We start from the raw sequence: 18,070 nt of genomic DNA on the forward strand, positions 1-18,070 counted from the left end.
GTTTCTTGCGACCAGATGGCTTCACTGATGGGCTAGGTTCTGCAGGAGGATATAACACAAGGATTTTAGTAACCTGCCAATTTGAGATAACCATATTCCCATAACGACACCCAATGTAAGCCTCTATGGTTGCCAACCACAGTCTTCCCAAAATCAATGGACGACCACCAGTTGGGGACTGCATTTTCAGTACTAAGAAATCCACAGGGTAATGCCGTGAATCAATTGATATTGTAATGTCTTCTAACTTCCCTACCGATTTGACTATAGATCTATCTGCCAGCTCTAGCACTGTAGGTGTATGTTTCAGTTTTCGAAGACCCAATGTATGAATAGCTTCAATAGTGATGACATTTATAGCAGCACCGAAATCTACCAGCACATTTGGAATTTCCACTACATTAATTTTCACAGTTATAATTGGGTTCCCCGAGTCCCCATAATTCATAGGCATAGCCTTTCCCATCATAAAATCTGATAACTTTCCCATCACATGAATGGTGAGTGGGTCCCTTGATTTCTATCTAGTCTTTTTAGCATAATATTCCCTAAGAGTTTTTTCATATACAGGTACATCCCTCATAACTTGTAACAAGGGAATCTTAACAAATAGATTTTGTAACTCCCCTAACAGGTCAAACTCATCTTGAGGTATTTGTTTACTCAAGGCCAATCTTTCGGGATAGGGTGGGTCAACTCGGTGTTCTTGAGTAATTAGCAGTTGAGGAGATGTCTGATTTTTACTAGCTTGGTTCGATTTCTCTTCAACTGTTTCTGGTTCTTTAACCTCACTGCCAACTTGTTCAATAATAACAGGTGAGGGCTGAGCATCTACTACCTTCCCTGATCTCAAATTCATCTCATAAATCTCTGTGGTAGATATGTTGTATGAAGGCAGGTTGATGGAGTCAGCTTGTTGAGCCCCTTTATTGTTAGGATTGAGATTGGGTTGGATAGGAAGTTGAGGGTGAACAGGCAGATTACCAGGAGGTATATTAGAGGGCAGCTGAAGTTGTTGTTGTGGCATTGACTGGGGAAACTGTCCAGGAGGAGAGGGTCCATGCCAGTTCAGGGCCCATTGAGAATTCGAACTAGTTTGAGGAGCCCACTGTTGCCAGGGTGGAAACTGATATTGAGGCCACATAGGTGGATAGGGCATGGACTGAGGACCCATATTAAAATTATTAAAATACTGAGATGGATCCTGTAACATACCTTGATTTCCAGTTGGTGACCGAGGTTTCCATGTCTTTTTGGATCCCATAAAATAAAGTTGGTCCATGTCTTCGGCTGTCCCTTGAAAGACTACTTTCAATCCTGGCAAGGAGGGGCATGAACTTGTCACATGACTCAGCTCATAGATTGCACATTTTTCCACGAAATTCAATGGACATTCTCTATGTGGATGCTTTTTTCTACATTTCGGGCAAAATATAGCCATAGACTTTTCCAATTCCATCTATTTCTGTTTTACTTACAGTGTGTCCATCTGTGTAGACAGGGTACTCAAGATATCAGTCCTTAAGTTATCTAGCAGGTTTCCAATTTCTTCTTTCGTGACACCTCCACCAGATACTTTTGTTGACCGAATTCCTTGTTTATTCCTTGCAGCTCCCCTCGAGCACTGGATGCACAACTCACAGATGGTATCAAAGTCCTCTTTTGATATATCTCCCTTTCCTACTATGTTTAACAGTTCCAGAGAGTCTTCTTGAAAAGCCTGGAGAAGGATAATTTTCAAAATGTCCTTATCCAGGTTAGAATGACCTGATCTCTGTAGTGTGTACTTAAATTGTTCCACATAGTCCTCCATATTTTGGTCTTCTTTCTACATGAACTTAAAAAGTTATTCCTTAATATCCGGATATTTGTAGTAATCTTAATACTTCTATAGAAAAGAGGTTTTCATACCATCCCATGTGGAGATAGTCATTCCTCCCAGACACATAAACCATCGCAGGGTTGTCCCTTTTAATGTAGCAGGGAATATTTTCAGTTTCTGAGCATGGGTTATATAGTCATATCGCCAACACACAATATCAAATTCAAAAAGGAACGTGTTGGGGTCTTCAGAAGTCATCCCATGAAATCTTGGTAAGGTTGTCAAAGGAATGGGCTTCATTGGTGCGTCGGTCCCAAGATCCTCAATTGGGAAGTCAATAGTAGAGGTTGTGGGTACCATGAATATCCTCCAATAATCACTGGGAATTTCAGCAGACTCTGTAGGGAATGATGGAGGGGGTCTTTTCACGAAAGTTTGAGTTGCTTTAACAACACTTCCCTTATCCCATGGTGATATCAATACCCTTACAGCTCTTTCATCGTCAACACAATAGCTTGATCCCTCCAACCCCTTTTCTACAACTTCTCCTTCCCTACTAGAATGGGTTGGTTCCTCAGACCTTCTGCTTGCAACTTCTTCTTCCTCTGTTATCAACAATGGTACTCCTTCATCAGGTACACTATTGCATACTTCTTCTAATGCTGGAAGGTTTTGTTGTATTAAATCAACAGGAGGTACTATGGATAGAAGTAGTTGTTCAACACATTGTCCCTTTTATTTCATTTGAGTCCCTACCCTCATAGTAGCACGAGAAGATGCCTCAGATTCAAATTTTGTGATGATTTGTTGGATATAAGTGTTCCTTCCCAAATCTTGTCCTCCTTTCTTTGGGGCTTTTCCTCTGCCCCTTTTATTCAAATCTTTGTTCATGCAAGTTGGTAAGAGGGAAATATCTAAACTAAATCACTACACTCAGGACCTGGAGTAGGGTGTCAAAGGACCATTCCCTCCCTAGGATGAGAGGTAGGGTTTTAACAAGCAGGAAAAGAAAACGACTAAAAAAAAGAAATCTAAGGTTCAAGACCTGGAGTAGGGTGTCAAAAGACCCTTCCCTCCTCAGGGTGAGAGATCAAACAAGAAAAGAACATGCATAAAAGGAAATCTAAAGCTCAGGACATGAATCAGGATGTCAAAAGACCATTCGCTCCTTAGGATGAGAGATCAAGTTTTAACAGTTGAGAAAAATTTAGAACAAATGACCAAAGCAAGTGACTCAACCCAAAAATAGTAAGAAACAACAAAAATCAAAATACTATGCTTAGGAGTTAAAGGAGGCTAGCACTTCCCTCCCTAAGAAGAGAGATTGATCCTTTGGTCAATACAAATCATGTCTTGCACCTTGTTAGCCTTCCCTGACAATGGCGCCAAAATGTTGGTGTCCTAATGTGAATAAACTATTCCACCCTTTTCCACATTAATTCATCAATCCAGGTGCATACAACTTTCAAGGTAACATGCAAGGTATATGCAGGGGCAAGGTTACAATCTTACATCAACCAAGGATTCGTGGCTAAAGAATCAAAGCATTGTTGTAATAGTAATTAGAAAAAAATTGCAGAACTTAAAAGGCATTCATAGAGATCAATAAAGATCTATAACAATGATCTTATAATCACCCTATGAGTGACCTCAGTTGAAGATTTATTAAACAAAAGGTATTACAGACCCATGTGCTGGTGTGTGTGTTTTTTGTTATTGAAACAATGGATCGATCAGATTACCAATACACAAAAAATAAATGGAAAGACAGCAGAGAAATACAGTAAGCAACACAAAGACACAAACAATTTTTAATAAGGAGTTCACCCTATTCTCCAGGGCTACGTCTCTGGTATAGCTTCAGTGGTGGCCTTGTTTTATTGTCTCTTTTAGTAGAGAAATTACAATACAGGGACTCAATATGAGTTCTCCTGAAGCAAATTTTGCTTGGCAGGGTGGTTCTTGGATTCCCCAAGCCACTTGGAGTACACAGACTCTTGTTCTACCTACCAGCTCTATGACCCTCGGTCTACAGTGGAAAGAGCCGACTGTGATGCTCAATCCAGACAGATTCCTCTATGGGAAGGCTTGATTCCTCAAGTTCTCTAGTGCTCGATGCTGCCTGTGGTTAGCTCAACCCTCTCTCTCCTCTGCTTGGCTTTACTGCTCTCTGTGCTCAGTCCTCCTCTCAGGGTTCACTATTCACTATCTCTCTTGGTCACTTGGACTCTTCATTCTCTCTCTCTTAATCTCATTCGGCTGTCTCTGTTCATGGCTTTGGCCATTCGACCTCCATGCCTGTTCGGTTCCTCTCCTTCCTACATTGATTCTCCTTCTGCCTGTGTGCTAGGAGTTCCATGTTCGGCGTCAGCATGAATGCTCGGGAAGTAGCCATGTGTCTCCATCGGAACAGCGCCAGCCTGTTCGTCGATTCATTTCTTTCTCCACTGTGGCGGTCAACGGATTCCAAATCCCCTTAAATCACGGCATGACCCTGTCAATTCCGCTCTGTCTATCGGACGCAATCTCAGCCATCCGATCTGGGCTCCTCCAGATCCAACATCATACGCATGGCGAGCACAGTTGACTTGCTCAACCGATAACACGCGATCACAACAGTTTTTCTGTCACCTCCACTGTCACGCGTCGATCACTGAGTGTGATCGCTCCGTTTTCTCCAAAAGCTCTTACCATTCAAGGGTGCCCTGATCAAACCGTCAGTTTCCAGGTTGTGGATCCCACCTTCATATGATGGCGCTTTTCATTTCTCTGCCCACGATCCTCTAGCTCCCAACATGACCGAGTGCTTAACGCTCTACCATTTCAGCCCTATTCGCCCAACGATGCATCAAAAATCAGCTCCTTTTCCCATTCCGGGGCTCCCAGGGGCTACACCGACCTCCTACGTAATCTCCATGGGCCTTGGTCAACGTGCTTTGACCGAGGTCCTCGTCATTCTGCACCGGCTACCATGGCCACTGGTTCAAGGTGTTTTCGATTGTTGTTTTGGATTCTTCAAGGATTTGTTTCGTCCTGATATAGTCATGGTTCTATGACAGTCATTTATGGATCCGATTTGGATCATGGCCTCCCAACTGAAAAGCTTTTGGACCACGAAAAGTTGGTTTTCTTCAAGCATCGACTAAGCGAGGCAACTGTTGTCTCACTTGTCCAATATCAATCCACTTCGCACTTCTCGGCTTCGAACCTTTAAGCCCAATTCTGAGGTATTCCACCTATCCACTGCACGTCGTCCTTACCTTCCTGTCCAGCACTGTATCTTCCTGCAACTCATTAAGATATTTAGGTAGCAGGTCATCAACAGAAGGCAATTGACTTTGCTCTTCAAGGTCCTCAATCATTGAAGGTTCAAACAACCTCAAGCAATCTGCGTTCACAACTGAGTAGATGTTCATGTAAGCTGGCAGATAAAGGCGAAAAGCATTTTCACCAATCTTCTCAAGTATCTTGAAGGGTCCATACCTAATAGGTTGTAGATTCTTACCTTCACCTTGCATCCTGTCCTTGCTGATATACAGCCAGACTTGGTCTCCAACTTGAAAACTATGCTCCATCCGATGCTTATCATGCCTAGCCTTGTACTTAGCCTGGCTCTTTTCCAACTGTTCCTGTACTGCCTAGTGGATCTCCTGGATCTGTTCAATGAACCTAGTTGCTTTTTCCACATCACTGTGTCTATCAACCATGGTATCTTTACCAAAGACAAAATCTAAGGGAGACCATGGTATGAAACCAAAGAAGGTCTCAAAAGGAGATCTCTAGGTAGAAGAGTGTTTGGCTCTATTGTAAGCATGTTGCACATAACACAAGTGTTCATCCCAAAGCTTAGGGTGTTTGCTACAATATCCTCTCAGTAACTGGATCACTGTCCTGTTAACTACTTCTATCTGGCCATCTGTTTGTGGATGAAAAGCTATGCTTTTCTTTAATTTAGTGTCCATTAGTTCCCACAGACTGGACCAAAACTTTCCCACAAATCGGGTGTCTCGATCAGATATAATAGAAGTGGGTAATCCAAATAAACCCATACATGTTGAAAGAATAATTTTGCAGTTTGTTCAGCTGTAATCTGTTTACTATAGGGTATCAAAATACATATTTTGCTGAACCTATCCACAACAACATATAGATAATCACGACCTTTCCTAGATTTAGGCAGTCCTCCAACAAAATCCATGGAGATGCTTTCCCAAGGGTGAGAAGAAACTGGCAATGGAGTGTACAAGCCTAGTTTTCTGTTGCTGGGACTGCTTTTAGCACACATAGCACACCCCTTTACATATCTAGAAACTGTCTCACTCATTCTTGGCCAATAGCAGAACCTTTGCAGCTGTGAAATTGTTTTACTTACCCCAAAGTGACCTGATATCAAAGAAGTGTGTGCTTCCCTAATTATCTTTGCTCTCTCAGTTTGTGGAATGTAGAGTTTCCCAAAATGATATAAGAGTCAGTCCTTCACATGATAGTCCAATTATTCTACTCTTTTGCCTTGACTCAAAGTTGCATATACATCTTTAAAGTCCATATCCTGAGCATACTGTTCTATGTAGCTTTCATGCAGCACAAAATTATGCTTAAGTATGGTAGATGCATTTATAATGGGTCTAGATAACATGTCTGCAACCTTGTTATGTATGCCCTTTTTATATCTGATGACTAAATGAAACTATTGTAGAAAACCCATCTATCTGTAATGTCTTGATTGTTGCAACTTAGTTTGGGAGTGTAGATATTGAAGTGGCTGATGATTAGTATGTATTACTGTTTCTTTGCCCATTAAGTAATGTTTCCACTTTTTCACACTCTGAACTAATGCATATAATTCTTTATCATAGGTAGGATAGTTGACTACTGCATGATTAAAAGTCTCAGAATGATAACATATGGGTTTACCGTGCTGTGTCAACATTGCTCCCATGGCATAATCACTGGCATCAGTTTGGATCTCAAATGGTCTTTGTAGATCTGGCAGTGCTAATACAGGTGTTGTACTAATTTTTTCTTTCAAGGTGTCGAAGGCTTTCTTCTGTTTGCCTCCCCACTGAAACACCTTGTTCAATCCTATTAGAGCATGTAAGGGAGCTGCAATTGAGGAAAATTTTGAAATGAACTTCCTCCAGTACTGTGCTACTCCTAAGAAGCTTCTCACTTCTGTAGCAGACTTGGGTTTAGGCCAATTTACAATGACTGCCACTTTAGAGGGATCTATTTTCAATTCACCTCCCCCTACTATATGACCCAAATAATTTAGAGAGGTTTTGCCAAATTCACATTTGGAGAGTTTAACATAAAGTTTTCTCTTTTCAAAACATCTAATGTCTGCTTAACATGCTTTAAATGTTCTTCCCACGTTTTACTAAAAATCAGAATGTCATCCAGATACACAATAACAAAATCATCAAAAAAAGGTCTGAGTACATCATTCATTAATCTCATGAAAGTAGCATGGGCATTGGTCAAGCCAAAAGGCATAACTAGCCATTCATACAATCCCTGCTTTGTTTTGAAAGCAATCTTCCATGCATCTTTCTCTGCAACTCTAACCTGATGGTATCCACTGTGCAAATACAACTTGGTGAAATAAACAGTTTCTTTCAATTGATCTAAAAGATCATCTATGTGAGGAAGGGGATAACGATTTTTTATCGTTATTTTATTCAGTTCTCGATAATCAATGCACATTCTCCATGAGCCATCTTTCTTTCTCACCAAAACGATTGGTGACCCACATGGTGATGTGCTAGGCTTGATGAACCCTTTCTCGAGAAACTCCTGCACCTGCTTCTTGATTTCAACATTCTCTAAAGCAGATAACCTTTTATACCTGTGGCTGCAATGATCATTTCATCTCCCGAGTCTGACCCCAAATCTTTCTAAATAACTGCAACAATCTTCTTCTTCTTTCCCTCGGACTTATTAGGTCTCAGCTCTGGATGCAGAATCCAACAGTGCTCATCATCATGCCCCTCCTTTTTACAGTGAGTGCATGAAGCTTTGCCTTTCTGTGCAGTGTTAGCTTTCCTTGCTTTCCACTTCTGCTTTCTTTTCTCCTTGCTCTTGCTTACAGTGGGTTGGGATGGTCCCCCAACTTCTGGATTTCCATTCCTTCCTCTAGCTTCTAGATGAGTAGCTTGTACAGATACCTCATCTATACTAGTGGGATTAAACATGAGGATGGTATGCCTCATGTAGCTATGTAGACCACCAATGTACCTCAAAAGAGTTTATGGTGAGTCTAATGAAATACCCAACATCAATGCTCTCTTTTGGAACTCTTGAGTATACCCTTGTACACTTTGCCCTTTCAACTGCCAAAGAGTTTGCCAACTCATCATGGCTTCTTGCATGTAGGCCAATGGATAGAACTGCTTTTTGATTTCAGTAACAAATTCACTCCAGACAGATATGGTCTTACCATTCTTCCTCATATCAGCTTGGGTTCTACCTTCACACCAAACAAGGCAGTGCCCCCTAGGCGAAGGCTTGCCAGCTGAATCTTGCTCTTGTCTGAGTCTATATTTTGTACTCTGCAATACACATCAATTTTTCTAATCCAATTGTCCAACTTTTTGGCATTTAGCTCTCCATCATATATAGGCAAATCAAATTTAACATCTAACTTAATCAAAGATGCCTTCTTGTTATGCACGGGGCTACTAAGAGGTGTAGGGAAGCTTTCTTCTTTCCCCTTTCTTTTGGAGTGGTCATGGGAATGAGATTCATCTTCTTCTTTATCTTGCTTAGAGCTTAATGAATCTTCACCCTTATGCTTTCTAAAGTCCCTATACATTTCCTCTACCATAGACTTTATAGCTAGGAAACTTTCTATGAATTGAGAGTCTGGCCCTATAGAACCTTCTTCTGACATTGTCTTTCGAGAATAGACTCTCCCAATTTCAGGATTAGTTTCCATCAACTCTCCTTCTCCTAATTTGAGGTTTGATCTAGCGAGCATTCACAGATAAACCAACACAAGCTTGTCTAACGTTACAGCCTAGAGCTCTGATACCACTTGATCTGATAATCACCCTATCAGTGACCTCAGTTGAAGATTTATTAAACAAAAGGTATTACAGACCATTGTGCTGGTGTGTGTGTTTTGTGTTATTGAAACAACGGATTGATCAGATTGCCAATACACAGAAAATAAATTGAAATACAACAGAGAAATACAGTAAGCAACACAAAGACACAAACAGTTTTTAATAAGGAGTTCACCCTATTCTCCAGGGCTACATCTCCGGCCCAGCTTCAGTGGTGGCCTTGTTTTATTGTGTCTTTTAGCAGAGAAGTTACAATACAGGGACTCAATATGAGTTCTCCTGAAGAAGATTTTGCTTGGCAAGGTGGTTCTTGGATTCCCCAAGCCACTTGGAGTACACAGACTCTTGTTCTTCCTACCAGCTTTGTGACCCTTGATCTACAGTGGAAAGAACCAACTGTGATGCTCAATCTGGACAAATTCCTCTATTGGAAGGCTTGATTCCTCAAGCTCTCTGGTGCTCGATGCTTCCTGTGGTCAGCTCGGCCCTCTATCTCCTCTGCTTGGCTTTTCTGCTCTCTTTGCTCAGTCCTCCTCTCAGGGTTCACTGTTCACTGTCTCTCTTGGTCACTTGGACTCTTCGTTCTCTCTCTCTTAATCTCATTCGACTGTCTCTATTCATGGCTTTAGCCATTTGACCTCCATGCCTATTCGATTCCTCTCCTTCTTGCATCAATTCTCCTTCCGCCTGTGTGCTAGGAGTTCCCTGTTCGACATCAACATGAACGCTCAGGAAGTAGCCACGTGTCTCCATCAGAACAGCGCCAACCTATTCGTCGATTCGTTTCTTTCTCCACCGTGGTAGTCAACGGTTTCCAAATCCCCTTAAATCGTGGCTTAATTCCCTGTCAATTCCACTCTGTCTATCGGACGCAATCTCAGTCGTCCGATCTAGGCTCCTCCAGATCCAATGTCATACTCACGCTGAGTGTGGTTGACTTGCTCGACCGATAACACGCGATCACGGTGGTTTTTCTCTCACCTCCGCTGCCATGCGTCAATCGCTGAGTGTGATCGCTCCGTTTTCTCCAAAACCTCTTACCGTTCAAGGGCACCTCGATCAAACCGCCAGTTTCCAGGTTGTGGGTCCCACCTTCGTATCATGGCGCTTTTCATTTCTCTGCCCACGGTCCTCTAGCTCCCAACGTGACCGAGTTCTTAAGGCTCTACCATTTCATCCCTGTTCGCCTAGCGATGCGCGTTTCAGGGCTCCCAGGGGCTACATCGACCTCCTGCGCAGTCTCCATGGGCCTCGATTACCGCGCTTTGACCGAGGTCCTCGTCGTTCCACGCAGGCTACCATGGCCACTGGTTCAGGGTGTTTTCGATTGCTATTTTGGATTCTTCAAGGATTTGTTTCATCCCGATATAGTCATGGTTCTATGACAGTCGTTTATGGATCTGATTTGGATCAAACAACAATAAGGAATTAATGCACAATAATGGAAAACAACACACATAAAATAAATACGCAACACCTGATCAGAAGAGCAGGCCCACCTCTCTACTCAGGGTTGTGTTAACTCACAGCTAAGAAGAGAACAACAACTTGCTTGTATTTGATTAGTATGTAAAGAGTTGTTAAAATATATGCCTCTGGGTGGCTAACACTTCACACAGGAATAAAACCCCTTTTATACAAACACATGAGAATGACATATTCCCCCAAAACCTAGCAAATAATGCCCAAAATATACCACAATCCAAAACATCAACTAATTGTTGAGAGAGAAAGAACAGAAAAGATCCAAAATAGGCTTGAAAGTTGCTGCGAGTTGGTTATGATGTTATAGCATTGCCAAACTGCTACTATGAATGCGGGACTTCTGCTACAAGCTGTGAAGGTGATACCTGTTCACCGGAATCTGTGGAAAAAACCAGTTTTAGTAGTTTGCATAGGCAAAACCCTGATGACTTTACTTCATCAATTAAATATTCCAAGAAAAGTTGGGAAGAAGGGTTACCTCATAGGTTTATCACAATAAATGCATATCAATTGGTGCAAAAGGATGGCAGATTTGGTGCCCAACAATGACATGCATGCTGCTAAATTTCCTTGCATGCAATCAACAACATTGCTCACCATGTCTAGTTGTTGGGATGGATCTTTAACTTGTACAGGCGCAGTTTCATCCGTGAGTGCATGTTGCGCCCGCTGTTGTACTTGTTCTTCCTTGAGTTGCTGATTGAGCACATGCAACTCCTTCTCTATTCCGTTCTCTACATTCGCATGATCTTCATGTCGCGTAGTGACCTCATAGCTTGAGTCTCCAAAGTTTCTTTCACAACAAGTGGATCTGCTTGAGCTTGCAACTTTATTCTGCCTCCGTGTTGTCAACAACCTTTATCTTGCATTTGTTGCATCTGGTATGCTGCCTTCAGCTACTATTCATGATGCTACTAGCTGTGATGCTACTACCATCATATCTTGATCTCCTTGTCTACAAACAACTTGATGTCTTCATGGGTAGGCAAGTCCATAGACACTTGATCGACTGCATCCCCAAGTGTGCTCTATATGGTTCTTCAACTCTGCTATCTTGGAAACCATTGTACCTGTACTGCTGAGAGGTATATGAACACCTGCAATACCTGGAGACATGGAAACACTCATGGCAAGAAATCCATCACTCAAAATCAAAAGTGAACTTGAGAACTGACTTGCAGCATACCTGTTTGACTGATTATGAAGGTTGAGCAATTTCCGTCTGGAGGTTGGGAGACTAACTACCAAGACTGCACAAGGCACAGTCTAGGCTACTGGGAGGTTGATTGACTACTGGAACTGTGCAATGCACAGTCTAGTCTAGCTCCTGACTACTAGAATTGAGCAATGTGCAATCTCAGTTAGCAATGGTTGCAGGCTCAGTGATTGATTTGCACAATTTTCTAGGCCAACAGTCACTATCCATCGAAATTGCGCAATGCAAGACTGGAGGAAAGTCACTGGGTAGAAATGCACATTTCTCAAGAGTAAGACAAAGCCTTCCCTCTCAGGATTGTGCAATGTTGTCTTCGTGAGGCAGAGTTTAGGCCAAGGCTGCCCAGACTCGCCGACAGGAAACTAAAAGCGAATGTGAATGTGAATGCATGGAGATACTGAGTGTAAGCATAAGTGAATGATCATGCATGCAAACATTGAATGAAAGATTCAGTAAACAAGTCAACATGCATGTGGGTGAAGCGAGTTTCTGGATCAACGACCGTTTGTGCAAAATAGTTTCATGCATGCAATAGTAGTGAGATAGCAACTAAAAATACAAATGGTGTTGGTACAAGCTAGTATGTATCAAAACGACAGCAAGCTCTCACTGAAATCAAGAAGACAACATTCATACGAAGTGAAACACAAAAAGCACCAAAAATGTAACACAAGACATGGAAAGTGGTCTTACCCCAAAACAACTGAGTTGAATGTTCCAACAGGTCGTAGATGCGATGTGGGATGTCATAGCTTCAAGGTTGATGTGAGGAATGATCTTTGCGGTTGATGAGTTTTGATAAAATCGATGTTGTGATGCACATGCCACAAATCTAGGGAAAGAGACACATGGTGGGAGGTTTCTAAAATGATCCTTGCATGTAAGCTCTAACTGCCAAAAATAGGTCCCTAAAACAAGGGATGTCGTTGCATGTTGCCTTGGGAGAAGAAACCCATGCATGCAAGTCTGTTTTGCTCAGTCCCAAAGGGAACCGGTCAACTCAGCTACACATGCAAGAGGTTGCTCAACTGCTGGGAGAAAATGTGCATTTCTAGTTAGGAGTTGGGCTAGCTTCTCAAAAGATTTGAACAATTTCTAGGTAAAGCAGCTGACTGCTGCCCAAATTTGTGTGAATTCTGGGTTGAGCATCCTAGCTATGAAGGATTGCACAATTTTCTAGGTGAAGCTTGCTTAGTAGAATTGCGTAATTTTGGGGCCCAGCAAGCTGCCAGTTAGGAATGTGCAATTTCTGGAGGGAAGGTTGGTTGCCCTCTAGATTTGTGCAAATTATTGAAGGAGCTGCTCAACCTGCTGCTGAACTAAGTCTGGATGAACAATCTGTGAGGGGAATGCATCAAGGATTGATAAACAGGTTGTCTTGCAATTTCTGGAGGGAAGGTTGGTTGCCCTCTAGATTTGTGGAAATTATTGAAGGAGCTGCTCAGCCTGCTGCTGAACTAAGTCTAGATGAACAATCTGTGAGGGGAATGCATCAAGGATTGATAAACAGGTTGTCTTTATGCAAGAAAATCACTGGAGCTTGTGTACTTGATGAAGCAAGACATGTTGCTGTGAAAGGTTGGTAGGGAGGCTCCAAAATGAAGCTAAGGAAAACTTTTGGAGGGTTGTTGTAGACGCTACAACAAAAGGGAAAACTGATGAAATGGTTTGATAGGTTCCATGACAATATTAGCATAAATTTAATACTCAACTACTAGAAAGGCTTTGGAATTTGATTATAAAGTCATGATAGAGGAAGAACGAACAAAGAGAAGTTCTATGTAGGGTCCAAAAACTGTAAAATCCAAGGAAAAGAATTGAAAGTACGGACCACCGAGACACCCTGTAGACAATGTACCAGATTCAACCATGCAAAGGATAACAAAATGAAAATGCTACAAAGATTAGACATAGAAAAAATTACCTCACAATGGGCTTCCAAATGGGCACAAAAATGTTGTAGTTGAAGTTTGAAGCCTTTTTAGCCAATTCTCATTTTTCCTCTATCCCCAACTGTCACCACTTTTGACATCCTAGAAATTGCTTCCAGAGTTGCTATCGCCCAACCCCATGCTTGAAGGATCAACATTGCGTGCATGTAATGGAGGATGGCTACTAGGGAACTAATATGTTTGTGCAACTAGGTTCTCATAGAACCAACACTATTTGAGAGATATCCCAACTATAGTGGGAGCATGCGATTACAAAAAACACAAAGCCACAATAGATAAACATTGTTTCCACAAAGCCAACACCATGGGGGAAATATCCCACCTACGGGGGGGGGGGAGGGAATGTAAGAGAGGTTGTATAAGAATAGAAAGCCCCAACATATAGGTCAAGATCTCACAAATGGAACAAGAGATGCCATCTTAATGTGAAGGGATCTATGACAGTTAACATGTGTGGCATGATGGGGCAATGGGGCGAGATAGCCAAGCCATCCCCCTATTAAATGCAATGGGAGGAAGCGGGGTGTTGAGATCCTCCCATTCATTACCACATGTTTTGACACCTCAATCAGGGATATTATTATTTCAAAATTTAAAGAGAAACCGTGGGTTGAAAAAGAGTTAGAGGGAAAAAGTAAACTAAAATATCATAAGGAGGTGATCAAACACAATCTAAAAAATCAAAAACTTATATTTTGTTCTTGACTAATGTTAAGAAAAAATAGAAAATTACTAAAAGAAAAACAAATTCTCATGAGCTTCATAGTGAAGCCAGGCTTGGCCTATACAAAAAATACCATGGGATGAAATATTTTGTGCTCTTTGTGACATTAAGAGGGTTGAAGATGAAAAGATATTTGTCTTAGATTTTCCATTTTAATTTGATCCAATTTCAAAATATTTATCACTACCAAACTTCTTTATCTTTTAATTCAAAAAAGCTATTGTGATATTTGAACACTTCACTTAATACTTTTCAAGCATAGAAATAAAGTACTAAAGAATAACAAGTAGTCTCTTACATTCTTAAGGTGCAAAAGACCATGTTTGTCTTAATTGTATTAATCATTGTCATCATATATTATTTTAATTTACTATTGTGTTTATGATTTGTAGGATAGTCTATGGTCTAAGAAACCATGAATTGAAAGTATCTAAGTAATATTCATTTAATATTTTTATAGCTATTCTATCAACCAACATAAATCCATCTTAACTCTAGATCTACTAAGCACTAAGAGGAATCAAATCTCTCAAGATGAAAACCTTGCAGTTCAAGAGATTTTCTTCCTTTTACCTCTTCGTAGATTTGTAGTTAATATGGATGTATGTTAGTTTTGAACAATAAATAACAAATTGTTTTAACTATTAAAGAAATATAACTTGTTTTGTATAATATATAGAATTGTATTTGTTCTCTCTCTATATTGAATTAGGTTTTGTTATTAATATCCTTTAAAATATTAGATGTTAACTCCACATTAAACATTGAAGTCATTACTAATATCTATCATACGTGTAACGAGTATTACATATGAATTCCATATTGAGAATGAAATAACACATCTTTCTTACAACACAAAGTGAATATCCAACAATTTTTTTAATTTAATATATTTTATTTTTAAGTTGATATAAAATTATGTTACAAGCAATTTGTCAACTCCATATCAACTACTAAAGGAATTACATGTGTCTTTCATTCTATTTTTTTTTCTTTTACATTAAATTATGTTATCTCTCTATATAAAGTTTGATGTAAAGTTAAGGTGGAAATTGAAGTATTTTATATATGGTCAACATTGATTTCTTTTTGTTACACACATAATTATTTTTTTTTATTTATATTTTTTGAAATGTTACATGTCAATTCCACATTAAACATTGAAGTCATTACTAATCTCTATCACACCTTGAATTAATGAGAGAAGAACTTATTCATGGTGTTGCATCTGTGTGTGTGAGTGATATTAAAATATTTTACTCAATATGTATATTGAAAGATTTCATTTATAATTCACATTAAACATTTTTCTATATTAATATTTTTTAAATATTATATATGAACTCCATATTAAGAATGGAATAACACATCTCCCTAACAATAGAATGTGGAAATATAAGAATTTTTTTAATTTAAACTATTTTACATTAAAATTGATATAAAGGTATGTTACATGTCAATTCTAAACCTTATCTTAAGTAATGAAGAAATTACATATCTCCCTCATACTAAAAGGTAAATTATTATTTTTTACTTAACATTACTCATCTCTTTGCATAAAATTTGATGTAAAATTAAGGTAAAAATTTAAGTATTTTTATTAATTATCAATATTTATTTTTGTTTCGTTATTAGTATTGTTAATTTGTTAATGTATGTATTATTTTGTTACTTATTAATATAAAGTTACATGACAAAATATCCCTCATACTATTCTACAAAAGGTTTCTGTGCTATAACTATATTTATAAAAATAATGTAATATCCCTAGGTCTGCTAAAAGAGTTCGAAAATGTTGGCATCATGACTTGATTAAACACGTATATGTGTGTGGATATGTTCGCGATCAGCTGATGCCAATAATTGGTTAGAGTTTACAAATGGTTTTAACTACCTTACAATCCATTCCATGACAAAAATATTTACAAGGGCATAGGGGGGCAAATTCCCAATGCATTCTTTAACACTTTAACACAATAGAATGGAAATTTGTTTACCATATCCTCTACAGCTACTAAAATATTGTATTTTGTAGCCCTAAAGGAAACCGCTTCTTGTTCACCAACAAGAAAAAATCATGGCCGAGATCCATGAAAAAAATTCTCTGGAAGTGTTGTACTTCATGCCTTTGAAGATGATTCCAAGAGGTTATGGAGAATGTTGTTAACATTCTTCAAACCAAATTCCCTTAATAATTCCATAGCGCAATTATATTTGATGACAAAATGTCATGTGGCTGAGCACGTCGGCAAAGATGATAAGGGAGAGTGACCAATGGTGTTTTCTGACAGTGATCAATGTGATTTGAAATGGCGGTGCAAATAAAAGCCAAGTATAATGCATGTAGTGAATTTAATAGGGTAGAAATTTTTGGATGGTCTCCATAATGACACAACAATTATTTAAACTGTCTCATGATCAACTATAGCCACTTGTCTCTTCACCATGAAAACTAAGGCCAAACTACACGAAAGAGATGAGTGGCTACGTCTTTCTAGTTGAAAATAATAGTTAGTTCTTGTGGTTTTCTTGAAAAAGAACACATTATTTTTGTGCTTAATTATGGTGAAAATAAAATATATATTATTATTGCATGCAAACATGGGAAAAGTTATGGTAATTTTTCTATGTGCTTTTATGCACAAAAATAATAGTTATTGTGTTAGTTTTTTTGAAAAAAAAATTATGTTTTTATATGCACAAGGGTAATAGTTGTTGTGCTAGTTTTATTTTTTAAAAGAAAAACTAATATGTGTAGTTGCGGTGATTTGATTTTGGAAAAGATGGTGTCCTTATGCAAAGAAATATTAATAGTTTTAGTGATTACCTTTTGGAGATATTCACCTGTTTTTCTATGAAGAAATAGTTGTAATCATGGTGATTCTTTTAAAATATTACGATGTTGTTATGGGTAGAGGTAAAATGTAACTATTCCCTTTCTTATGATGCATGTGAAGTAGGGATAGATGAGCATAACTTGGTTATATATATGCATTTTAATTTATTCACGTGATATCCGTATTATTAGATATGTTTCATAACCATACATATGCATGGATAAATAACCATTTTTGTGAAGTTATGTGTTATTATTTAACGCATGTGTGCTGGGAATAAAGATACATGTCTCGATATGCTTTATACATTTTATTTATGAATGTGTTATAAATTGGTTTTTCACTTGAGGATGCATGTAAAAGAAAATATCAAAGACATATTTTAATGTTATTATGCATGTGCAAGAAAGTGGAACATGAAAAGATGTTTGAAGCATAACTAGTAGAGATTTATTATTTGGGTTTGATAAATGTTTTATATAATCATGATGCCAGAGTTGTTGACGACATTAATTGCACAAAATAAATGTGACCTAATGTGAAGGATGAATTAATATTGTTTAGTCCCTCCTTTACACAATAATTGAAAAATGGATTATATTTAACACTGAGGTAGACAATGAGGTCATTATGCTTGACTACTAGTCTATGTAGAGCGAAGGATCATCAACCGAAGGATAATCCATTGCAAGAAACAATCAGGCGAAAAAGACACAGTGCTTGAAAAATCGTGGAGTAAATTGTTTGATAAACATGGTTACAAGATTAATGTAATGACCTCTAGTTAATTTTTTGAATTAAATATTATGTTCTGTATAAATTTTAACAATGGAAAAGGGATGGAATCCCTTTCCACCATTGAGTTAGGGGTGAACACTCTCATGAAACATTTAACAAAACAAAAAAAATTGGGTTTTCCCCATTGAAGCTTCTCGGGTAATATCGGTGTGCACTTATGTGCTTTCCTATT

Source organism: Pinus tabuliformis, chromosome 1_2 (genome assembly GCF_031772625.1).
Source record: "Pinus tabuliformis cultivar Carrire ecotype Pingquan chromosome 1_2, CPIR1, whole genome shotgun sequence".
NCBI lineage: Eukaryota > Viridiplantae > Streptophyta > Pinopsida > Pinales > Pinaceae > Pinus > Pinus tabuliformis.